This window comes from Mobula hypostoma, chromosome 21, assembly GCF_963921235.1.
Source record: "Mobula hypostoma chromosome 21, sMobHyp1.1, whole genome shotgun sequence".
NCBI lineage: Eukaryota > Metazoa > Chordata > Chondrichthyes > Myliobatiformes > Myliobatidae > Mobula > Mobula hypostoma.
In genome coordinates this window covers 59,704,757-59,731,898 of record NC_086117.1, presented here as the reverse complement: position 1 = coordinate 59,731,898, position 27,142 = coordinate 59,704,757, and the positions used below count along the sequence as shown (strand labels likewise).

The 27,142-nt window shown below is 41.7% G+C and overlaps 1 protein-coding gene across 5 annotated transcripts in view; it reads right to left on the bottom strand.

Annotated features, from left to right (window-relative positions):
• arvcfb (ARVCF delta catenin family member b) overlaps positions 1-27,142 on the bottom strand; it is a 508,908-nt gene that overhangs the window by 407,532 nt on the left and 74,234 nt on the right. For 3 of the 5 annotated variants that reach the window (XM_063074130.1, XM_063074132.1, XM_063074133.1), the window contains exon 2: positions 11,198-11,255. The gene's annotated coding sequence lies outside the window, so the exon portion shown is untranslated. Of the gene's footprint in view, positions 1-9,504; positions 9,551-11,197; positions 11,256-27,142 lie in introns of all 5 variants that reach the window. The other 2 variants (XM_063074131.1, XM_063074134.1) reach the window with 1 other exon arrangement.

The following is a 27,142-nucleotide window of genomic DNA, read 5'->3' as shown; positions in this document are numbered from 1 at the left end:
TGGGAAATGTAGAATTCGTTGCCATAAATGGCTGTGGAGACGAGGTCACTGGGTGTATTTAAGGCAGAGGTTGATAGGTTCTTGATTAATCAGGGCATGAAGGGTGACGGGGAGAAGGCAGGAGAATGGGATTGAGAGAGAAATGGATCAGACATGACAAAATGGCAAAAGAGACTCGATGGGCCAAATGGCCCAATCCTGCTCCTATGTCTCATGGTCATTCTAAACAAAGGGGGTATATTTTGAATGTTTAGAGTTTGTACTGAGGCCTTCGGAACGGAACAGACACTGGTATTGCATATTCAAAGAACCCTGCTAGCAGGGATTGTTGCCATTGTAAACATACAATTCTGCACATTTATCCAAATATATTTCAAATGTTAATGTAAGTGATCAGAGCAATTGAAATGATAGTTAATTTTATCTTTGTGTTAAAGTAGTATAAAACAGTGTCAGGAGAGTGAAATTCTCTGGGACTCTCCCCGCCCCCCTCCCTCCCCCCCGGAGGTTTGCTGAGTGAATAAATAAAAACTTTCATATTTCCTATCACAAACAATAGAAAAATCTGCAGATGCTGGAAATCAGAACTGCAGAAAGATAATGAAATGCCAGGTAAGAAGTTTGGGGTGGGGGGGGTGAAGTAAAGAGCTGGGAGGTCGATTGGTAAAAGAGATAAATGGCTGGAGAAAGGAGAATCTGATAGGAGTGGACAGAAGGCTCACTGATGTCTTTTATGAACTCACCAACTCTCATAGCTACCTAAACTATACCTTTTTTCACCCTGATACTTGTTAAAAATGCCAGCCCCCTTTCACAATTCCACAAGCTCCACCAGATCTGCTCTCAGGATGAGTCTTTTCATTCCAGAACTAAGGAGAAGTCCTCCTTCTTCAAAGAAAGGGGCTTCCCTTCCTCCACCATATCTTTCATTATACACGTTTGCCTTCACTCCATCCTCCTGCCACCCCACCAAAGATGGGGTTCCTCTTGTCCACACCTACCACCCCACCAACCTCCATGTCCAACAAATAACTCTGCAACTTCTGCCATCTCTAACAGGATCCCACCAAGCACATCTTCCAACCCACTCCTTTCTGCTTTCCAGAGGGATCGTTCCTTACATGATTCCCTTGTCCATTTATCCCTCCCCACTGATCTCCCTCCTGGTATTTATCCTTGGAACAAGTGCTACACCTGCTCATACACCTCCTCCCTCACTAACATTCAGGGCCACAAACAGTCCTTCCAAGTGAGGCAACACTTCACCTGTGAGTTTATTGGGTCATCTACTGTATCCAGTGCTCCCAGTGTGGCCTCCTTTATATTGCAGAGACGTAGACTGTGAGACTGTGCTGCCGAGCACCTACCAGAAAAAGTGGGATTTCCCAGTGGCCACCCATTTTAATTCAACTTCCCATTCCAACATGTCAGTCCATGGCCTCCTCTACGGCTGTGTTGAGGTCACACATCAGTTGCAGGAGCAACACCTTATATTCCACCTAGGTAGCCTCTAAGCTGATGGTATGAACATTGACTTAATGAACTTCTGGTAATGCCCCCACTATTCTCTCTCACCATTCCCTTTTCTCACCTCATCTTCCAGCCAGTCCATTACCTCCCTGCCCCTTCACTTTCTTCCATGGCCTGCCATCCTCTCGTCAGATTTCCCCTTCGCCAGCCCTTTATCTCTTTTATCAACTTCCCAGCTCTTTACTTCACTCCACCCCTCAATCCGTTTCACCTCATCACCTACTGCTTTGCATTTCTTCCTCCCTCCCCCCACCTTCTTACTCTGACCTTATCTCCTTTCTCCCGTTCTGATGAAGTGTCTCAGGCTGAAACATCAACTGTTTTCTCTTTTCCATAGATGCTGCCCGGCCTACCAAGTTCCTCAAGTATTCTGTGTGTGTTGCTTTATAATTTCCTAGTCACAGCTTCTGTGGAGCACAGATTTAGTCAGTCACAACACTTTCACAGCGTTTCCTCAACTGCAGCAGACCTTTACACTCTCTTTCTCTCCCGATCAAAGCTGCCAGCTGCACACTCGCCCCGTTTCCAAACTGTAGGAACTGCACTCTAAGCTGACGGGAATCATCGCTGACTCAAAGGGCACTTCAACAAAGAACATTGCCTTGGACATAGGCCAGAGAAAGAAGACAAAAGTAAGAATGACAAGTAGAAGAAATTCAAAGGTCAAGTTCTGACTGGGCTCAAAACAGGCAGATTCTTCATGACAACAGAATGCAACTCTGAGAATGATAAATGAAGAAACATTTTTGGAGTTACAGTAGTGTAGCAGTTAGCACAATGCTATCACAGCTCAGTGCGTTCTGGAGTTCAGTGTTTAATTGCAGTGCTGTTCTCTGAGTCTCTGCATGTCCTCCCCATGAATTACATGCGTTTTCCCCGGGTGCTCCCACATTCCAAAGATGTACCGGTCAGTAGGCTAATAGGCCATTGTAAATTGTCCATTAAAGGGTTAGGGTTAATCTGAGTGTGAGCTTGCTGGGGAAGCATGGCTCTAAAGGCTGAGAGGGCCTACTCCATGCTGTAGCAATAGATAGACTTTGCTGCAAAGTACTTAAATATTGCCAAAATGAACAAAATAATCAAAGCTCAGAAAAAGCCACATGCAAGCCAAAATATACGAATGTCACTGTTTAATCAAAGCAATAGCAAAGTAACAATTGTTGCAGGAACCAAAGGTTGCATATATCACATTTTATTTAAAACTTATGTCCTACAAGTAGTTAGCATTTGACACAGTATGTATTGTCAAATACTATCAAACAATGGGTAGCACGGCAGCATAATTACAGCACCAGCAACCTGTCTGTAAGGAGTTTGTACATCCTCCCAGTGACTGTGTGGGTTTCCTCTGTGCTCCAGTTTCCTCCCACATTCCAAAGGCATGACGTTTATGAAGTTAATTAGTCACATAGGTGTAATAGGGCGACGAGGGCTCATCGTCTGTTACCATGCTATATCTCTGTGCTGTGGCGTATTAAATTTTGTAAAAGTATCAGATGAAAGTATGAACAAATCCAAATGACACCAAATCTTTGAGGTTGCAGCATGTAGGGTGTCTGTACAAGTTAAACACTGTCAGTTTGTTAATAGCGACTGGATTCTTACACTGTATGTTTGTTAAACGTCTGCTAATAGTGGCTGCATGATTCTCTCTTAGCCTCAAGACACCAGTGGCATGAGAACTAATGACCAAAGAGTTTATCAGTCTTTGCATGTTTCACCATGCTTCGAGATTGAACCCCTATTTATTGGAACATCTTTCGCTGGTTCTTGGGACTTCACCTAGACCAAGGAATTGTGATCAATTAGTACCTAGGACAGACCCAGGGTGGTTTTGCAGGTTGGAAATTGGAGTCCCCCCTAACAACAACAACTATTAAGTCACCCAACGACAGCAACAATCAAGTGAAGACTAAAGATTGAGAGCCCTGAAATCTTTGCAACTTCCCACATAGTATTTAATGTGGTTTTATTTATCCTTTCTGTTTTATAATGAATTAGGCTCGTTACTTTGCTCTGCTTGTATACTTATTACCACATCACCTGGACACTTGAATTGGTTTTGGTCTTTTGGGTCTGATCAGCCCAGACCATTACAATTTCAAAAATAAATAAATAAATCTGCACAACTTAGAAAACACCAGTTATGAGAAGTTCATGCCAGTGAAGTGAAAGGGCAGTCTTAATTCAAGATTTCAGGTATGTAATATTTTACGACTAAATGGTTTCAATATCTCTCAAATGATTCATCTCCAGTTTCAGTATTTCTGGTCAAATTCAGTGTTTTTTTTTTAAAAATGAAGTGCTAAAAAAAATCAGAAGTCAGCTTAAACATTCATACGCAGGAAAAGTAAAACAAATATTAGATTCTAATAAAAAAAAATCAAATTATCTAAAGGAGAAAGTGCCTGCAATGCCAAATACTAGTTCATACTGTCCCTGTCACACAAGTAGGCAAAAAAAGACAACTGGTGGGGGAAAAAAAAACAACATGTTTTCAATAGATTGAGCACAGAAACAGCCTTTCAACCCATCATATTCATGCCATTCTTATCACTCAGTCACAGAAAAGTGTGTGTGTTCGTCCATCGTCGACGTCGATGAGGACCTCGACACCATTTGATGGTGTCGAGACTAGCGTGTGATTTGGACTTAAGTGAGGGAGAGTTGCGCGGTCTCAGCCTCACTCTCTTCTCAACTCCCATCTGGATCCAGTGGCAAGACAGAGTCGAGACGGCTGGAGATGGGACTAGGTGCAGTGGATGACCAGGACGTCTTTTGTGTCTTGTCCTGCTCTACACATTCCACAACGCTTGCAAGAGTTCCCCTTCTTGACTGCTGGACTTCCCATTGGTCTCGTCCGCTCAGTCTGCCGAAGCCTGTCTTCAAATGCTGGGATAGACAACTTCCTATCTCACCGAGGGTTTGAGACCCGTCGGCTACCCTCACCTGGTTCAACCAGCTTGTCAAAGCCATTGCCCGGGGTGTGGCTGCTGTCGCATACAAACAGCCACGGGGAGCCACAGGTGAGTACAGCACAGAAAAAGGCCCTTTGGCCCATCTAGTCCATGCCGGACCATTTAAACTACCTACTCCCATCAACCTATACCAGGACCATAGCCCTTCATACCCCTACCATCCATACACCTATCCAAACTTCTCAAATATTGAAATTGAGCTCACATGTGCCACAGCTTATTCCACAGTCTCACGACCCTCTTAGTGAAGAAATTTCTCCATGTTCTCCTTAAACTTTTCACCCTTAACCTCTAGCTGTAGTCCCAACCCAACCTCAGAGTAAAAACCTTGCTTGCATTTACCCTATTTATGCCCCTCAATTTTGTATACTTCTATTAAAACTCATCTCTGGAAAATCTGGACAGAGAAGACACCCAGGCTCAGTATTGTTTACGGATTACAGTTCTGCCTTCAGTACTATTATTTCAAGCAAATTCATCAGTAAACTTCAGACCCTGGGAGTTAATGCCTCCCTCTGCAACTGGGTCCTCAACTTTCTGACCAACAGACCGCAATCAATAAGGATAATCAGCAATACCTCCACCATGATTATTCTAATCACTGGTGCTCCACAAGGTTGTATCCTCAGCCTCCTACTCTTCTCCCCACACACACTCACAACTATTCAGCAGATTCTGCTCGAGTTCCACTGACAAGAAGCAGATGACACATTGAAAGTCATTGAAAGTGGGCATGCAGGTACAGCAGGTGGTGAAAAAGGCAAATAGTATGCTGGCATTTATAGCGAGAGGATTCGAGTACAGGAGCAGGGAGGTACTACTGCAGTTGTACAAGGCTTTGGTGAGACCACACCTGGAGTATTGTGTGCAGTTTTGGTCCCCTAATCTGAGGAAAGACATCTTTGCCATAGAGGGAGTACAAAGAAGGTTCACCAGATTGATTCCTGGGATGGCAGGACTTTCATATGAAGAAAGACTGGATGAACTGGGCTTGTTCTCGTTGGAATTTAGAAGAATGAGGGGGGATCTGATTGAAACGTATAAAATCCTAAAGGGATTGGACAGGCTAGATGCAGGAAGATTGTTCCCGATGTTAGGGAAGTCCAGAACAAAGGGTCACAGTTTGAGGATAAAGGGGAAGCCTTTTAGGACCGAGATTAGGAAAAACTTCTTCACACAGAGAGTGGTGAATCTGTGGAATTCTCTGCCACAGAAAACTGTTGAGGCCAGTTCATTGGCTATATTTAAGAGGGAGTTAGATATGGCCCTTGTGGCTACGGGGGTCAGGGGGTATGGAGGGAAGGCTGGGGCGGGGTTCTGAGTTGGATGATCAGCCATGATCATAATAAATGGCGGTGCAGGCTCGAAGGGCCGAATGGCCTACTCCTGCACCTATTTTCTATGTTTCTATGTTTCTATGACACCACCATTGGAGGCTGTATCTAAAACAATGATGGGTCAGAGTACAAGAAGGAGATGGAGAGAGCTTAGTAACATGGTGTCATGAGAACAACCTTTCCATCAACGTCAACAATGAGCTGGTCAGTAACTTTAGTAGTGGGGAGGGGGGAGGAAGAGACGAATACCATGCACATGCTCCCATCAAATTCAATGGCGTTGAGGTTGTGAGGGATGACCGTCACCTATTCATAGTTAACTTTAACTTTTGTTTAAAATATCTAATCCACCAATTAGTATTTATTTTTACACTTGATTTACAATTTTGGATGCAACTAGAATTTTAAACAAATTCTGCAGATGCCAGAAATTGAGAGCAATACACACACAAAATGCTGTAAGCATTCTCCAGGAGTCCCTTCTCCTGGACTAAAAAGGAAGGGGAAAACCCCAGAATAAAAAGTTGGGGGAAGGGGAAGGTAGATTGCTGAAAGGTGGTACTGAAGCCAGGTGGGTAGGAAAAGTAAAGGGCTGGAGATGAAGGGATCTGATAGGAGAGCAGAGTGGACCGTAGGAGAAAGGGAAGGAGGAGACGGCAGAGAGGGAGGTGATAGGCAGGCAAGGGGCAAGAGGCCAGAGTGGGGAATAGAAGAGGAGAGAGGGAGGGAAATTTTATTTACTGGAAGGAAAAGAGGATATTCACACCATCAGGTTGGAGGCTACCCAGACAGAATACAAGAACATTGTCTTCTCGAACTTCCAGCAATGCCCCCCCCCCATCATTCCCCATTCCCTTTTCCCTCTCTTACCTCATCTCCTTATCTGCCCATCACCTCCCTCTGGTGCTCCTCCCCCTTTTATTTCTTACATGACCTTCTGTCCTCTATCAGATCCCCCCTTCTCCAGCCCTGTATCTCTTTCACCAATCAACTTCCCAGCTCTTTACATCACCCCTTCCCCTCATCTTCCAACTCTGACTCTAATCTTTTTTCCTCCAGTCCTGAAGGTGGTTCTTGGCCCAAAACGTCGACTGTACTCTACTCCATCAATGCTGCCTGGCCTCCTAAGTTCCTCCAGCATTTTGTGTGTGTTGCTTGGATTTCCAGCATCTATAGGTTTTCTGTTATTTCAGAATACAAGGTGCTGCTCCTCTATCGGCCATGGACCGACATTTATTTACGGCAATTTACAGACTCAAGCTTACATTTCCCTTGTGCATGTTACTCTTTTAGTGTTTTTATAAAGTTTCCCAATAAGCTCGTGAAACTCAAAATGAAGTCAGAGGGTCACTTTGACCTATCAATCAAATCCAACACATTAAAATTCATACACCAAAAGACAGATGAAATGGGATGATATACAGTGGGCAAGCATAGCAGTTCCTTTGAGGAAACTGTACTGTGAACAAAATAAATGATTGATGCATCTGATTGTTACTCAAACCTAAATCTGAAGCTCAAGTCTGCAGGCACACTGTTCCATCAATTCCCCTATACGTAGTGGGAGGCCAACACAAACTACTTAGCTTCAATTCACCACCAATGACTTATTATTTTGTCATTCACCACACTGACATAAAACTCAGCAAACAACTGGGCTTTTCTTAAAGTACGTGTAGCATCTACTCAAACAAACCAACACTGCTCAGAGACTAAGCAGGGCGGGGGGGGGGGGTGTTCCTGCATGATGGGCTTTCCAGTCCAAATAACAATAAGGCTCCAAAAAGAAATAAATGCAGTCAGTCCTTGATTAAGAAACTCGCAAAACGTATGATCTCGAAGTGATAAAAGTAATGAAACTAAAACTAGGGATATAACAAAATAAACAGACTTGGCATATTAAACATATTTAAGTGAGTCTGCTTAATTACATTGAAGAAAGCTGAAGTGATTGTAAATGTAATTAAGTGGCCAACAAAAATGATATCATCCCTAGCTCACTTCCTTAGCTAGACTGAACTAAACACAAAGGCATGAATACGTAACTAAAACTCTTCGTTTCCCATGCCCCTATCCAACTGACTAACTACCACAATAAATGTGGAACACAAAATACAGATAGAAAATAGATACATAGCTCACAATTTAACTATTTAATCATTAGATTCCAACTTGGATTGTTAAAACTGTTAATAACATACAAACTGCAATGTTTTCAAATTACTTAAAATCTAGAAATAAAAAGGAATAAAGTTTAAGCAACAAACACACAAAATGCTGGAGGAACTCAGCAGTCCAGGCAGCATCTATGGAAAAGAGTAAACCTTTGACATTTGGGCCAAGAGAGTGCACTAGAGTGTATGAGTGTCTTGGATTTCCAAGATCCACAGATTTTCTTATCTCCGAGCTATAAATGACAATGTTGTCATTTGGTACATAATGAATTCTTGGTCAACAACTTATCAGAAGGGAAAATATCATTAAGTGGTGAATAAATGCTATAATATGCTGAATAGTCAATCATTAAAAACTTGATTGGAAGAGGTCCTTAGAGACAAAATTGTTATCATTGCTGCCCTCATCTGCACTGATTTTTAATTAAAAATATTGGATGTCAAGTAAAAAACCACTGCTCAGAGTGAACAAACACTGATTCAGAGAGTTAGGTTCTGAGTATCCTCAACAAGAATGAAAATAGCAATTTCATAAGACAATTGTTAAGGCTATATCTCCCCACCAGTGATCAATAAACCTGCAAATTTACAATTGCATTTCTGGAACAAAACTGAAAAATTTTTAAAAAGGTTTCTTCATTAGGAAAGGATGAAGTATAAAGACAGGTTCAATTAAAGGTGAACAAAAATTGGCGGGCTGTCAGTACGTACTGACAACCTAACTACGATGATCCATGAAGGAACATTAAAAATAAATCAGAATTGTCACATGACCTCAGCATTGGGAGCGGTGAGCTGGGCCCAACACCCCCCCACCCCCCCCACCCCCGGCTTTAGTGAACTAATTTTAAAAGTACAGCGTGGGAAAGGAGAAGAATTCTCCATTGTTGTTCAATTGGCAATAAAAAGACAATTAATGTTTACAATCAACTCCCTCCTCCCCATGCCAAAACACTGAATGGAAACCATGTCTTACACAATATATGTCTTACATACTTACACACAGCACATTGTTGAAACACCAAGGTTCAGAAAGCGCCCTGTACTTCACACTTGAGCATACTTGCATATATACACATATAGGGTTATAGTAGAGTACAGCACAGAAACAGATCTTTGGCCCATCTAGTCCATGCCGAACCATTTAAACTGCCTGCTGTCATCAATCTACATTGGGACCATAGCACTCTACACCCCTGCCATCCATATACCCATCCAAATTTCTCTTAAACTCTGAAATTGAGCTCACATGCATCATTTGTGCTGGTAGCTCGTTCCACACTCTCAAGACCCTCAGAGAAGTTGTTTCCCCTCATGTACCCCTTTAAACTTTTCACTCTTAACCCATGACCTCTAGTTGTAGTCCCTCCCAACCCCAGTGGAAAAAGCCTGCTTGCATTTACACTATCTATACCCCTCATAATTTTGTATACCCCCATCAAATCCCCTCTCCATCTCCTATGTTCCAAGGAATTATGTCCTAACCTAGTGGTTTCCAACCGGTCGATCTTTGAGACTTTCCCAGTAGATCCTGAAAAAAATGAAAAATAAATAAATACACAAATACTGTTGTAATGTGAGCATTATAAAAATAAGTAATACTAATTAGGATAATGGTAATATAGCAATACTCCAGCTGCTGAAAGCTGTTTGTAAAGAGAGATTGCTTCCGGGGTTTTAGTTTGTTCTTTCTGTCCAGTGCTTTCTGTGTATAGCTGCCCCGTCATGCACCGCGGTAGAAAAGACTGGAAGTAAAACCTCGCAGCCGCGAAGCTACGGAATTGCTATGTTACCATTATCCTAATTTATATTAACTTATCTTTATAATGTTCACATTACAACACTTCTCCCCCTTTAAATTCCAACATTCCCCAAATGTAAATAACTGGGAAACAAAAAAACAGTGGTGTCATTATCTTGAAACTTATACTAGTGTCTCAGTAACAGCTTACCAATACAAAACACCTGAAAAACCTGGCAGATTCAACATTCAGTCTAACAAAGGAAACTGTTCATTCAAATATTCAGTCTGTCAGGAGGTTTGCGAGGGCACTGTGCTGCAACAGATGAAAATTATGAAATCTTAGTACAGGAGCTGTCTTACTGACAGACACCTCACAGACTGTCTCAAACTGGCTGTCTGTAGTTATGAACCAAATTTCAGGGAACTAGCAGAAATTTATTCAGCCCCGGTCATCACACTGCTTGCAATAGTCAATTTTTATTCACTTATTTTTCGTGGTGAAATAAAATTAAATAATGAAACATAGAATTAAAGGTGTTGTAATGTGAGCATTATAAAAATAAGTAATACTAATTAAGATAACAGTAATATAGCAATACTCCAGCTACTGAAAGCTGTTTGTAAAGACAGACTGTTTCTGGGTTGTGGGGTTTTACTTCCAGTCTTTTCTGCCCGGTGCGTATACGTGCGACTAAACGATTTAGTAGGTCAATCTTGCCTTTCACTAAGGCCGAGGTAGGGGGATCTTGGGCTTAAAAAGGTTGGCAACCACTATCCTAACCTATTCAATCTTTCCTCAACTCAGGTCCTCCAATCCCAACAAAATCCTTCCAAATTTTCTTTGTACTCTTTTTACATCTTTCCTGTTGTTAAGTGAACAAAACTGCACATAATACTCAAATTAGGCTCACTACTGTCTTATACAACTTCAACATAACATCCCCTCTCCTGTACTCAATTTATTGATTTACGAAGGCCAATGTGCCAAAAGCTTTCTTTATGACCCTACCTACCTGTGACACAACTTTCAATCAATTATGGGCCTGTAGTCCCAGATCCCTTTGTTCCACCACACTCTTCAGTGCCCTACTGCTCACGGTGTAAGACCTACCCTGGTTGGTCCTTACATTTGTCTGCATTAAATTCCATCAGCCGATTTTCAGCTCACTTTTCCAGCTGATCCAGATCCCTCCACAAGGCATGATTGCCTTCCTCGCTGTCAATTACACCTTTGATCGTGGTGTCACCCGCAAATTTATTGATCCAGTTAACGTTATCATCCTGATCATTGATATAGATGACAAACAACATCTAGTCTGACATTTATTATCCAGACTGTAACAGCACATGACTGAAGCTCAGTAACCAATATCCATCCAGTTTGGCATCATTTGTTCTTAAACAACCATAATCTTAATGCTATTCCACACTTACCCAATTCTACCTGTCTTGGGAAGTAGTTCTGATATGGAGTAGTTTTACAAGCTGATGCCTGAAGTAAAGAAAAAAAGCAACTTATTAATTATTGATTAGATTATGGCAAATCTAATCACATATCAAGATATGTAAAGGTGTGATGGATAAGTTTTATTGCAGAGAATGGATTGTGTGAGGAAAAATAAATTCTGTTTCTTAAGATTAAGAATTCATCCAAATTATCACAGTGAAATGCAAGACTCTTGGGTCTATATTTCTTTACAATGATTTACAAAACATTTTAAAAAGGGCCAAAAACAGAACTTTGCAATATCAACATATTAATTTTAACCAAGGTCACATCTCATTGCTCCACATCAGTGCTTGCTCACAATCAGCTTCGTGTGACTCATTACAAGAGAATTTGAGCATCTGGCCCTGCAGGATTTTTGTCTACCTGGCACAAACTGTAGCTGCCAGAAATTACCACCATGCTATTGCATTAAAACAATTCCAGACACTCAAAATATACCGAGCAACAGTTTTCCCCCCCATAAGTGTTGCTTCCTCAGAATTGTTTAGTTGAACACAAATATAATTTCAGACGCCCCCCTCCACCCATGAGCCTGCGGTCACTCTTGTGCAAGGTTCAGCAACTGCTTAGCCCCCCTGGATCAGGATCATGTGAAGCCATGAGAGCAGGTGATGGATGGCGCACATCACAAGTCCTGGTTATGTGACCACTGATGCCAGGCAGACAACCTCTGAAGAGTATTAATAATGGCTGGGGTTCACCCATCTTGTAAAGACACCACCCAGGAGAATACAATGGCAAACCACTTCTGTAGAAAATTTTGCCAAGAACATTCATAAGCATGGATAGAGAACTATAACTTTTAAGATTAAAGACAGATTAAAGACCTTGATAGCACGTCATACAACACTGCAGATGATGATGATGATGACGATGACATGCAATTGAACATCAAACATCTGTAAACAAAAAATCTTAAACAACTTTTTTTTAAAAACCTCCTCCTGGGTGTATAGAGGTCAAGGAGATAACCTGATCTGTTTATCAATCTATTGATTAAAGGGTCCTGAATAAGTGTCTCAGTCCAAAACATTGACTGTTTCTTCATTTCCATAGATGCTGCCTGACCTGCTGAGACCTACAGCATTTTGGGTGTGTTGCTCAAGGGTTAAACAGCTTTCATTCTATTAGTTGATAACAGCCCTGTTGCAAACTGAGTTGAAGGAGGAAATCTGGGGAAAAAAAACAAGATATGCTGGTCAGGCAGCAGTTGTGGAAAAAGGAACAGTTAACATCTCAGTTCAGTGACCTTCAAATTTCTGTAATATTTCACAGACTGCTCTTGTACTGAGTTCAAATGAAGGATCAGTGAGCTGAAACATTAACTTCAGTTTTGATTCTCTTCATAATACTGCCAAATACCCCCAGTATTTCCTGTTTTTATGTTGACATATCAGAATCAAATTTTTTTTCCCTTTAGGCTAAAGGGGGAAATTGATTAAACTTTCCCCCAATTGGGAAATGTTACAAAAATAAGTTTAGGGAAAACCATTTCATCACTTCAACATATTTTGAAACTCCATTTCTTTTCAAAGAAATTAGTTACACTGTAGATTTGAACTTGTAAATCTTTATACCAGACAAGTGTATATAGTGCAACCAGCACAACTGCTTTGCTGTTGCCTTGCTGCTGCTTGTGCGTGGGAGGGGACTTCAAGATTCTAACATTTAACTGTCATTCATTCTTTGGGGCACTACTGTTTTTGTGCATGTTTGCAAAGAAAAAGAATTTCACGATGTATATTGTATACATTTCTCTGACATTAAATGCAACTATTGAGATATTTTGAAAAGAACATGACACTTCCAAAGCCTGATGTTCAATGGTTTCTCTGAATACAAATGTGGCTGAATAACAACCTCTGGCCTGAGGAAATATGTACAACTGTAGTGAACTCAATACAGTTCAACTTAGAGAAACTCTTTTCCATGGTTCTATATGACACAATGTTCTCAACCTTTTTTTTTAAAAAAGTACTTTAATTTTTGTCTAAACTTACCCTTGCTTTCTTTGCATTATATGTGAGCTCAGAGAGCCAGAGTGGTTTTCAATTTTTCTCTTAATGCTATCATGCTGAAGATTCTGTTTTACATCTAAAACTTTTGACAGACTTCAATAGATGTGCAGTGGAGAGTATATTGATTGGCTGCATCACAGCCTGGTATGGAAACATCAATGCCCTTGAATGGAAAATCCTACAAAATGGTAGTGTATCCAGCCCATTCCATTTCAAGTAATGCCCTCCTCACCTATTGTGCACATCTACATGAAGTGTTGTCACAGGAAAGCAGCATCCATCAGCAGTGACCCTCACCGCCCAGGACAGGCTCTCTTCTCACTACCGGCATCACGAAGGTAGTACAAGAGCTTCAGGACTCACACCACCAGCTTCAGGAACAGTTATTATCCCCTCAACCAATCAAAATTTAAACCAAAGAAGATAACTTCACTCAGCTTCACTCACCCCACCACTGAAATGTTCCCACAACCTATGGAGTCACTTTCAAGGACTCTTTATCTCATGTTCTCCATATTGATTGCTTGTTTGTTTGTTTGTTTGTTTGTTTATTTATTTATTTATTACTTCTTGCTTTTTGTATTTGCACAATGTTGTCTTTTCTGCACTGGTTGAACACCCAAATTGGTGTGGTCTTTCATTGATTCTATTATGGATAATATTCGATGATGGATTTATTGCGCTTGTCCACAGGACAATCAATCTTAGGGTTGCACGTGTTAATAAATTTACTTTGAACTTTTAATAAAGTAGTTTGTGGTCTTTAAGGATTTTATACTGCTTTAGTGAGCAAAGGAATGATACAATCTAAGTATTTCTAAGACAAATCCAATAGCTTAAAGGAATTTGCTTTCAGCAAAATGCTACAAGTGATAACAGAGGAGGAAGGAAACCTTGAACAAGGTGGTTCAGGGATTGCAGTAGATTTGCTGTTTGAAACAGATCAGATGGATGGTCAAAAAGGAAGAGGAAATGAAATACTTGTAGCTCTAATCATAAAATCAGAATTCTTGTATCAATGCCAAAGAAACATGGACAAATTCAGCCAAAGGGCCAAGTTTCATATTGTAATATTTTCAAAACAAAACATTTCAAAAACATTTTTTTTCCAATTCTCACAAGATTCAGGATGATGCATTTCCACTTGAAGCTAATGAGGTTAATGTAGCATCTGCAGACTCTGCCATTGATGCTCACAAGTAATGTATTGATAACTTGGAAGATACATCCTCATTCTATCATTAATGTAAAGCTTCTGTGTGCTTCCAGAGAATGAACAAAATGGTTCTCCAATGTCAGAATCAGAATCAGGTTTAAAATCACTGGGATATGTCACAAAATTTGATGTTATGCGGGGCAGCAGTACAATGCAATATGTAACAAAAAGATTAACAAGTAGTGCAAAAAAAAGGGAAAATAGTAGAGAGACAGTGTTTATGGGTTCAGTGTTCACTCATTCAGAAATCGGATGGCAGTGGGAAAGGAAGAAACTATTCCTGAATCACTGAGTATGTGACTTAAGTCTCCTGTATCTCCTCCCTGATGGTAGCAATGACAGAGGGCATGTCCTGGGTTATTAATAATGGATGCCACCTTCTTGAGGCATCATTCCTTGAAGATGTCCTGGATACTACAGAGGCTAGTACCCATGATGGAGCTGACTAAGTTTACAAATTTCTACAGATTATATCAATCCTGTGTTGTAGCCATCTCCACCCCACACCAGATGGTGATGCAGACAGTCAGAACGCTCTTGACGGTAGAAATGTGAGTGTTTTAGATGACATACCAAATCTCCTCAAATTCCTAATGAAATATAGCCACTGTCATGCCTTCTTTGTAGCTGCATCGATATATTGGGCCCAGGATAAATCCTCAGAAACACTTGACACCCAGGAACTTGCTTGCCCTTTCCACTTCTGATCCCTCAATGAAGACTGGTGTGTGTTCTCTCATCTTACCCTTTCTGAAGTACACTATAGTTCATTGGTCTTACTGATGCTGAGTACAATGTCATCCTCAATGCTCCTAGAGCGATCATGGACCAAAAACTCCCACAAATTTGTGGGAATGTTACACATTTTCAGAAGTTTTTGACAACATCATTTATTATTTTCCTCTGTTCACCTGGTTATCTTCTGCCACAATGATGCCAGCAAACATCTGCCCCTTCCACAAATCTGGTCATCAGGAACATGAACAACTTTGTCCAGCTACAGAGCTGACAGTAATAAGACCATCAGTGCTGGGTATATTGGCTTGGGAGAGAATTATGATATTGGTTTGTCTTGCCTGCCAATGGATTTGAAGAATTTTGCTGAAACAGCAGTGATAGTAAGTATTCAGGTGCTTTAAGGTGCCTGTTGCCAACAATCAAAATTAAAACCCTGGAGAGAACAGGGATCATGACTGCTTGATAAACTATGAGCTATGTGCTACATTCAAGGATTGGATCTTCCAACACTTTGCAAAAGACAGCTCAAGACCTTTGGCACATTCAAAGGTTATAGAAACATAGAAAATTGGTGCAGGAGTAGCCCATTTGGCCCTTTGAGCCTGCACCGCCATTCAGTATGATCATGGCTGATCATCCAACTCAGAACCCTGTACCTGCTTTCTCTCCATACCCCCGATCCCTTTAGTCACAGGGGCCATATCTAACTCCCTCTTAAATATAGCCAATGAACTGGCCTCAACTGTTTCCTGTGGCAGAGAATTTCACAGATTCACCACTCTCTCTGTGAAGAAATTTTTCCTCATCTTGGTCCTAAAAGGCTTCCCCTTTATCCTTAAACTGTGACCCCTCGTTCTGGACCTCCCCAACATCGGGAACAATCTTCCTGCATCTAGCCTGTCCAATCCCTTTAGAATTTTATCTGTTTCAATAACATCCTCCCTCAATCTTCTAAATTCCAGCGAGTATAAGCCTAGTCAATCCAGTCTTTCTTCAAATGAAAGTCCTGCCATCCCAGGCATCAATCTGGTGAATCTTCTTTGTATTCCCTGTATGGCAAGAATGTCTTTCCTCAGATTAGGGGACCAAAACTGCACACAATACTCCAGGTGTGGTCTCACCAAGGCCTTGTACAACTGCAGTAGAACCTCCCTGCACCTGTACTTGAATCCTCTACCTGTACTCGAATCCTCTTGCTATAAATGCCAACATACCATTCGCCTTTTTCACCGCCTGCTGTACCTGCATGCCCACTTTCAATGACTGGTGTATAATGACACCCAGGTCTCGTTGCACCTCCCCTTTTCCTAATCGGCCACCATTCAGATAATAATCTGTTTTCCTGTTCTTGCCACCAAAGTGGATAACCTCACATTTATCCACATTAAATTGCATCTGCTATGAATTTGCCCACTCACCTAACCTATCCAAGTCACCCTGCATCCTCTTAGCATCCTCCACACAGCTAACACTGCTGCCCAGCTTCGTGTCATCCGCAAACTTGGAGATGCTGCACTTAATTCCCTCGTCTAAATCATTAATATATATATTGTAAACAACTGGGGTCTCAGCACCGAGCCTTGCGGGTACCCCACTTGTCACTGCCTGGCATTCAGAAAAGGTCCCGTTTATTCCCACTTTGCTACCTGTCTGCCAACCAATTCTCTATCCACATCAATACCATACCCCCAATACTGTGTGCTTTAAGTTTGCACACTACTCTTCTGTGTGGGACCTTGTCAAAAGCCTTTTGAAAATCCAAATATACCATATCCACTGGTTCTCCCCTATCCACTCTGCTAGTTACATCCTCAAAAAATTCTGCAAGATTCGTCAGACATGATTTTCCTTTCACAAATCCATGCTGACTTTGTCCGGTGATATCACCGCTTCCCAAATGCGCTGTTATCACATCTTTGATAACTGACTCTAGCATTTTCCCCCACCACCGATGTCAGGCTAACTGGTCTATAATTCCCCGATTTCTCTCGCTCTCCTTTTTGAAAAAGCGGGGTTACATTAGCCACCCTCCAATCCTCAAGAACTAATCCAGAATCTAAAGAGTTTTGAAAAATTATCACTAACGCATCCACTATTTCTTGGGCTACTTCCTTAAGCACTCTGGGATGCAGACCATCTAGCCCTGGGGATTTATCTGCCTTTAATCCCTTCAATTTATCTAACACCACTTCCCTACTAATATGTATTTCCCTCCATTCCTCCATCTCACTAGACCCACGGTCCCCTACTATTTCCGGAAGGTTATTTATGTCCTCCTTAGTGAAGACAGAACCAAAGTAGTTATTCAATTGTTCTGCCATGTCCTTGGTCCCCATGATCAATTCACCAGTTTCTGACTGTAAGGGACCTACATTTGTCTTAACCAATCTTTTTCTTTTCACACATCTATAAAAGCTTTTACAGTCAGTTTTTATGTTCCCTGCCAGCTTTCTCTCAATCTTTTCTCCCTTTCCTAATTAAGCCCTCTGTCCGCCTCTGCTGGACTCTGAATTTCTCCAGTCCTCAGGTGTGCCACTTTTTCTGGCTAATTTGTATGTTTCTTCTTTGGAATTGATACTATCCCTAATTTCCCTTGTCAGCCACGGCTGCACTACCTTCCCTGGTTTATTCTTTTGCCAAACTGGGATGAACAATTGTTGTAGTTCATCCATGCGATCTTTAAATGCAATTAACTATCTTAATGAATCTTAATGAAGAATTCCACCATATTATGGTCACTCTTACCCAAGGGGCCTCACACGACAAGATTGCTAACTAACCCTTCCTCATTGCTCAATACCCAGTCTAGAATGGGCTGCTCTCTAGTTGGTTCCTCGACATGTTGTTTCAGAAAACCATCTTGCATACATTCCAAGAAATCCTCTTCCTCAGCACCCTTACCAATTCAGTTCATCCAATCTATATGTAGATTGAAGTCACCCATTATAACTGCTGTTCCTTTAATGCACGCATTTCTAATGCCATCCCCAACCTCACTACTACTGTTAGGTGGCCTGTACACAACTCCCACCAGCGCTTTCTGCCCCTTAGTGTTATGCTGAATTTCATTAATATGCCTTCACTGAAAGGTTTTGCAAAATGGAAATTGGCCTATATTCTCCAAGGTCCAGATGCACATTCAAAGAGCATTATCAAATTATGTATACAGGATACAACTCTGAGACTCGTCCTCCTGTGGGAAAAATGAACAAATTACACAAATGGCAAAAAAAAATCAAATCAAACAGACAACACAGAACTTCAACCCAGGAAACCAGTAATATTCAATTTAGTTTAGTTCAGTGTTGTGCTGTTAGCCCATCATAGGCCGCAGGGCAAAGCAAAGCCCATGTTGGTCACCCCAACCGAACAGCGAAAGAGTAACTAGAATCCAGCAACACATGCAACATGAGCCCCAAAGTCCCCCAAAACGAGTCCGCAGCCTCTCCGAACAATCTTTGCAAAATGGATCCCAGGACTCCCCCTCTCTCTCCAATGCCCATTCCATCTCCAACATTTCCTCATGATGACTGTGACCATGTCCTCTTGGTGACACTGAAGGAGTAGGGTGCAATTGGAGACCTCTTTTGGTCAGAAAATATGCAGGATCTTCCAGCGGCTGAAGGTGCGAAATGACGACAGCTTCGCAAGATCACTCTGTCATACGCCAGCATTCTGACCCATACAAGAGTGTGGACAGAACACAGCTCTGGTACAGTTTCATCTTGGTATGGACATCCTTAGCTCTAGGGTGGAGGCAATACAGACTGAAGTTCTCTGTCTATCCTGTAAATTAGATCCACTCAAGCAGAATATCTGTTGGATTTCTTCCAAGACGATGATAATTAAGAGAGCAGTATTGGGACAACATAGCATTGATTGACATCATACTGTATTGCATGGAGTTTGTTCAGCAGCTGTCAGCTCATTTTACAACCTGGACACAGTCATGAAATAGATGCAAGACAACTGGTTTCTACAGGGAAATCAAATTTGCAATGAATGCACTGAATGAACGACTCTCAACCGAGTCAAAAACTTTTGAAATCGAAAGTCCAAGCCGAGGAGTTCCTGAGCACAAGAGATTCTTCAGGAATTTAGCAGGTCAGGCAGCATCTATGAAGGGGTAACATGCACCAAGGATTATGGACATTACAGCATACTAGCAACACACTAATCCTAACATGTACATCTTTGGAATGTGGGTAGAAACTGGAGGAAACCCAAGTGGATACAATGAGAACATACAGTCTCTTCAGACAGTGGTAGAGAATCGAACTTCCATCTCACAACCAGCGCTGTTAAAGCGAAGCACACCCGCTTCGCTACCATGACGCCCCCAAATCAAGTTTATTGCCATTTAACTATGTACATGTATACTGCCAAACGAGACATTTCTCGAAACCAGGGTGTAAAGTACATTAGTACACGCATCACCACATAACACACAATAACTTATGAAAGCAAGGGTAAAATCTACAAATAAATTACGCATAAATAAACAAAGCTAAGTGCATAAATTATATATTGTAGGGTACAGAACAGATAAACCAGTGACCCTTCGAATGTGATGCAGGAGGGAGTTCAGAAGCCTAATGGCTGAGGAAAAAAATTATTTCTCATTCTGATAGCTCCCGATTTTATGCATCAAAGTCTGCTGTCTGATGGTAGAAAATCAAAGAGGATGCAGGATGGATGGGTGGGATCCTTGATAATATCAATGGCCCAGCTTACGCAGCGGTCCTGCTAAGTGGCCCAGATGGAAAATAGGGAGGCCTTCATAATCCTCTCAAATGTTCTCAGTCCTTTGCAAGGACTTGCAGTCCAATGCTCAGATGCTCCCATACCAGATGAAGATACAACTTCTAAGGATGCTTTTGATGGTGCTCCTATATAATTCAGTTAAGGGGAAGGCCTGACTTGCCTCAATGGCCTTTGGAACAGTACCAACACAGACAGGATACTGCAAGTATGCTCAGTGCATTACCTTTTAATGCCACTTCCTGTCATTAACTAATGACCTGTGATCACAAGTAATTGAAATAATGAAAGATTTAGATCAAAGGCTATGTAAATGATATTATACAGGTTCCATCTTCTAAAATGGCATGAGACAATGGAAATATGCAAGTTCTTTTAGCTAGGCCCCAGCTACATTTCACCTTTTATCAATTGGTTTTAAACTGAAAACTTGCCAAACACATTTTTCACCAGACCATAACAAGCACTATAAAATATCTCTGCCACTCAGCTGACCTTAAATGAGAACACTCAGCTGTAAAAAAAATCTTCTGCACACACCCATACATTCCTATAAACACACACACACTCTGCCATAGTCGAGTATAGTAATTCAGCATGGAAACATGTCATTTGACTCAACTGGTCTTTGTCAACTACATCCTCCCTGCTAGTCCCAATTGCCCATATTTGGCCAACAACACTCAGCACTTTCTCTCCTCTACCAACTCAAATGCCTCTTAAATGGTGCAACTGTCCACCTCCCGACCACTTCCTGTCAGCTCATTCCAAATACAGCCCATGAGAACAAATGATTTCTTAATTCTCTGCAACATACAAAATGCTGGAGAAACTCAACAGATCAGGCAGTATCAATAGAAAAGAGTACACAGTCAACATTTTGGGCCAGGACCCTTTATCAGGATTAATTCTTTTTCAAATCTCTCCCCTCTTAACCTCTCTTTGCCCTCTAGTTTTTGGCTGTTCACCTTCCCCACGTCCCTTAGTGACTTCAAAAACTATTCTGAGGTCATCCCTCATTCTCCTACACTCCAAGGAATAAAGTTCCAGTGTGTCCATGCTCTCCCTATAACTCAGGCCCTCTACTACAGACAGCATTTTCTTAATTTTTTCCTGCATCTTCTCCAGCTTGACAACAGACTGACCAAAACTGCATACAAGATGCTAAGTGTAGCCTAGCAATTTATGTATCTGCAAGACAATGTCCCTTCTCCTGATCTCTAAGCCTGTTGAAAGCCAGCATGCTAAATGCCTTTCTCACCACTGACGCATGCAGCCGCTTTCAGTGAACTGTGCACTGAACAGTAGTATTCTCAGGTCACTGTTCCACAACACTTGTCAGTGCTCTGCCAAGTACCCTGGCTTCAATGTCCAAAATGCATCACCTCACACCAAGGTAAGTTGAAATCCATTTGTTACTCCTCAGCCCACCTCCAACTCATTTACTGGAACCTGCTTCACTATCAACAACATACATCTCCCTCTCCAATTTAGTACCATCAGTAAACTCGCTATTCACACCATTTATCTACTTACATCCTGAGGCAATTATAAATGCATGCATACCAGAGACAAACAGGAGTTAAGTTTTCCTTCCATTGAAAGTGTGGGGGGGGGCATTCAAACAAGAGGTATGGGGGTTAACTTGGGTGGTGGGGTGGAGATGCGTCTCTACCAAAGGAGGTTCAAGGTGCTCCTTCTGTAGGTCACCATTGAGCAATGTGCAGCACCTGCTGAGCTGCCTGATCAGCGTCACATGAAACCATGGGAGCAAGTGATGGATGGTTATATGAGTGGCTGGTGCATATCACAAGTCCTGGTTATGCAACCACTGACACCAAGCAGACAATCTCTGAAGAGTATTGATAATGGCTGGGGTCACCCGTCTTGTAAGCTGCCCAGAAGGTAGCAATGGCAAACCATTTCTGCAGCAAAATTTGCTAAGAACAATCATGATCAAAGACCATGATCACCTATGTCATACAACAGGCCAGATAATGATGGCAGGTTTAACATCCATCAGAGGCAACAGATCTACAAGGGATATAGGAGGCAGCTTCACACGAAACACCTGCCAGAAATACTCATACAGCTGGGCATATTAGCAACATTTAAAAGCCACTGAGGCAAGTACATGGATGAGAGCTGTTTAGAGGGCTATGGACCAAATTCAGGCAAATGGGATGAGCGTGCTGGGCACCACAACATATCAGCATGGACCAGTTGGGCTGAAGGGCCTGTTTGCATGCTGTATGACTGTGACTGATATCTCTGCAATTCTTTTAGTTATACTTTCTTTTACATATTAAAAATTTGTTCTGATGAAACATCATTGTGTGAAAACAAACTTTTTCCAGTCTGACCCGCAAAGTATTTCTATGCTTTTTAAACTGAGATAAATTTAGAATCCCAACATCTGTAGTTTTAGTTTTAAATTGGGTTTGATAAATGAAAAGAATTAGAAAACTAGTGCTCATCTTTAAAGTGATGGAAACCTGAAATAAAAGAAAAGCTATTAGGCGAGATTGCTATCAAGTTAAATCAGGTTCAGATAAAAAGTTGCACATCTCGGAAACAACACCTTGGCCCAACCTGTCCATGCCAAACAAGATGTCCAAAGCCAGTTCCATTAGACCATATTCAGTTCATATCCTCTAAGCCTTTCCAATCATGCCTTTTAATTATTGTTAAGACACCTGCCTCATCCACTGCAAAAACGTGTACAGGTTTCCCCCGCCATCCGAAGGTAGAGCGTTCCTATGAAACGGTTCGTAAGCCGGAATGTCATAAAGCAAAGAAGCAATTACCATTTATTTATATGGGAAATATCTGTGAGCATTCGCAGGTGCAAAAAAAAACCTACCAAATCATGCCAAATAACACATAAAACTTAAAATAACAGTAACATATAGTAAAAGCAGGAATGATATGATAAGCACACAGCCTATATAAAGTAGAAATACCTTTCTACAATCATTGTCGCACTGTCCACCATCGCGAAAATCTCACGCAAGCGCTCACGGCAAAAACACTCTCTCCAGTCGCTTTTAAGCTATGAAGCTGCCAAATCATACCAAATAACACATAAAAATACACAGCCTATATAAAGTAGAAATAATGTGTGTACAGTGTAGTATCACTTACAGGAATCTGGAAGACAGCGCCAAGCACACAGATGATGGTGTGCTAGGCTGAGTCGTCAGAGGTTGGGGTGGTGCAGTGGCCTCCACACTCTGGGCAGCAAACTGATACCGATCCGTGAAGCATGCAGGGGTACAGCGGTAGCCAGGACACACGCAGCACATCTGTAAGAACAAAACCGAAATAAAGCAAATTAATTAGGTGCCGCCCAGCACGTAATTAATTAGCTTGTTTATTTCGTTTTTTTTCTTAAAGACATGCTGGGTGCCTTCCGGCTACCGCTGCGTTCTCCGCGAATTGGTATCTGTCCGCGGCCCGGGGATTGGGACCACTGGGGTGGTGGGACACAGGGGTATCATCTCATCGTCGATCAGGGCAGGCAGGTCATTTTCTTCTATGTCTGCCTGCCTCAATTTCGAAAGTCGAGGTTCGTCATGTGCTGTGGCTAATGTGGAAGGTTTGAAAAACAACAGTATGCTTGACTGCTAGCCTCGCGCACTTTTCTTTCATACAGTTCTTGTAAGCGTTCAAACCATCTTGCAAATATGCCCTAAACTGACGTACCCTTTCAAAATTAAAGTCATGCTTTATCATTGCAGTGAAAATCTCACGCAGTTGCCTCTAGTTCAGTTCCTGGACGACTTCACTTTCAATTGTTATCCTTTCCTCTTCCAATTGCATCAGCTCTTCATCTATCAGTTTTTGGTCATGGGATGCCAAAACCTCTTCAACATCATCTTCGTCAACTCCACAAACTTTGTCCTTACTTCGTTCACCATGATCGAAACGCTTAATTATGTTTAGTTTTACGCTAAGTGTAACACTCTTATGAGCTCTTTTTGGCTTTTCAGATACCTTAGAACTCATCTTGCTAACGGCTGCTCACAGGCACGTGTTTAAGCAATGCCGCTGAGAATGCCGTTCCGAATCCGGGGGAGAGTGGCTGCTCGGGGCGCACACTGCTTTTTCCGCACGTTGCCTTTTTTCGTAACAGTGAAAATACCTACTGTTAGCGAAAACAGTTAACGACTGTAGGTCTTTCGTAACAATGAGGTTTCGTAAAGCGAACGTTCGAAAAGCCGGGGACACCTGTACTGTTCTTTCCCTCCACTGATGCTGCTGCATTCCTGTAAGTTTGGTTTTTTTTTTGCGCTCAATGTAGCATCCGCAGTCTCTTGGTTCTCCAGTAAACCAAGTTCATGTTTCAGTTCAGTAACCTTTCAGAGCCAGGAAAAAGGTTTGAAAGTACAGGCAGAGAATTGCAGAGATTACTAGTGGAATTGAAGCAGGGCCCATGTTCGGTCTGACATGCACATATTTTAAATTTGCCCCAGGAGTACTGAGATGGTCATCAGAAGCAACTCATATTATGTATATCTTGGGGTTAACACCAGAACTCCAGTGAAGACTTGGATAACCTGAAAAAGAACGGGAATTTCAGTCTGTGCACTCAGTGTCAGATATGGAATAGGAATGATAAGTGAAGTGTCAGGAAAATAAACCCAACCTATTTGTTCATTCTGAAAATTCACCATCAATTATTGTGAAAACATTGTGTTAAGATCAGCAGCATATATAAATATACAGGTGAGTAGACACACCCAGTTTGGTGCAATGGCATATTGTCAAACATCATAGTGAAAACTACAACAAGCTTAAGAGGTGTCACATGGGAAGAGCTACAAATGCTGGAAATCCAAAGTGAAACAAAAAATGCTGGAGGAACTAGCATCTACGGAAAAGAGTAAACCAGTCGACCTTTTGGGCTGAGACACTTGATCAGCATTGAGAGGTAGAATGATGCCACATAACCAGCTATGGCCATTATCTTACCCAAGTCACACATTCACACAATTCTTGAAGGGAGTCAAAAGATGGAATTCAGGAAATGGTGTTCAGCAGGTTTGGGGGATTTAGAAAAGCCCTAGGGGGTGGGGGTAAAGAATCATTTGCTTCCACTTCTATTCCATGTACTCTGAAGTGGGTGTTGAGTCTATGCGTTTGAGGAGAGGTAGTTGGTAATATGGAAGATGGCATTCATCTTCCAGCATTTTTGCTGGAATTCTTGGGAGACTGGGGGCTCAGTGACCTCATGGATGCTTGTCTATTTTCAATGGAGATGGATTTGGGTCTTTAGTGAATCTTTAGAATCACTGGTTAGAATCAGAGTTAGCACATCAATTTACAGATGTACTGAAGTCCAACTACACAATAGTGTATCAATGGAACGAAACACAATTTTCCCCCTCCAAGCAAATGCATAAAAATACATACTGTAATAACAATATTTTCCCCCCAGCACACTCCTTCATTTAGCAAATACCAACTTTCAAGCAGGCATTTTGGTTCAGCTTACAAACTCAAGTAGTGGAATAGACAGCAAAAGAGCAAGAGAAATGGAGGTACCAGCATCTATCATAACACATGGCCTTTTCCAACTGCACAGAAGCCTTAGAATCATAAACTAAGAGATCTCGAGAGGAATTTTTCCCACACAGAGCTGGCCTCAAACTCAAGAACATTCCAGGTCTACAAACCAATAACAAAATGTTATTTTTCTCATGAACACATCTATCAAAGGCTCAATCACAGTTGAAACTTGGGTCAATAAAAGATCACATATGATAACAATCAGAAGGAAACAAGTCCAAATACAGTGGATCCGGCTATTTGGACTTTCGGTTAATCAGGGCAGATGCTTATTTGGGACACTGTGCCTCTTAAATTGGGATGGGAAGCTGGTGACAAACTGTTTCTAACTAATGTCAGTCGTATGCACATCTGTGGCCATTATATACTACCCCGTGCTTAAGAATGATCAGTTTTTAAGAACCGTCAGTTACTTGCTTCTGTTCGAAAAGCAGTGATTGTTTTCACTGACAGCTGGCGAGTAAGCAGTAAGACAATTCAGACAACACACATCAAAGTTGCTGGTGAACGCAGCAGGCCAGGCAGCATCTCTAGGAAGACGTGCAGTCGACGTTTCAGGCCGAGACCCTTCGTCAGGACTAACTGAAGGAAGAGTGAGTAAGGGATTTGAAAGTTGGAGGGGGAGGGGGAGATCCAAAATGATAGATCCAAAATTTGGATCTCCCCCTCCCCCTCCAACTTTCAAATCCCTTACTCACTCTTCCTTCAGTTAGTCCTGACGAAGGGTCTCGGCCTGAAACGTCGACTGCACCTCTTCCTGGAGATGCTGCCTGGCCTGCTGCGTTCACCAGCAACTTTGATGTGTGTTGCTTGAATTTCCAGCATCTGCAGAATTCCTGTTGTTTGCGAGACAATTCAGAACAGTCTTACCCACTGTGGTTTCAAGCATTCAGACTTGGTGATACCAGAAATGGTTGCAATTAAAAATGAAACAATTTCACTACTTCAAGTATTGACAATCGTCTTGAATGTTATAACGAAAAAGATTCGAGCAGTCAATATCAAATCTGAATTGTTCTGAGGGCGACTCAAACTGCAGCCTCTTTTTCCAAGATTCCTGCTTCTGCGGCCGAATAAAGACCTCTATATCCACCAGCTTCAGTGTCTCTCTGGTGACTTCATTCACAGTCACAACAGAATGCACGAGTTATCTCCAGGTTTTCCAGTTTTGTCCCACTGTCCAAAAATTAGTAGATTAATTGGTCATTGTAAATTGTCTTGCGATTTCACTAGGGTTAAATCAGGGGATGCTTGGCAGCTCGGCTTGAAGGGATAGAAGGGCCTATTCCATGCTGTAGCTCTACAAAAAATATATTGTGACAAGGTATGTGCATTTATAGGATTATCAATGTTAATTCTTTCAGGATTGAAGATACAATTCAAGTCGAAGTCCCAAAAGACCATGATTAATTGCACTTCGATCCAAGTAGAAGAATCAGTTTAAGGTGTCATTCAGCTCCTTGTCAATGACTAAAACACAAGGTTTGGTATTTCCCAAGTTCACGGCTATAATAATGTTTAACTACGGTGAACTATATGTCAACATGGTAGGAAATTGAGACACA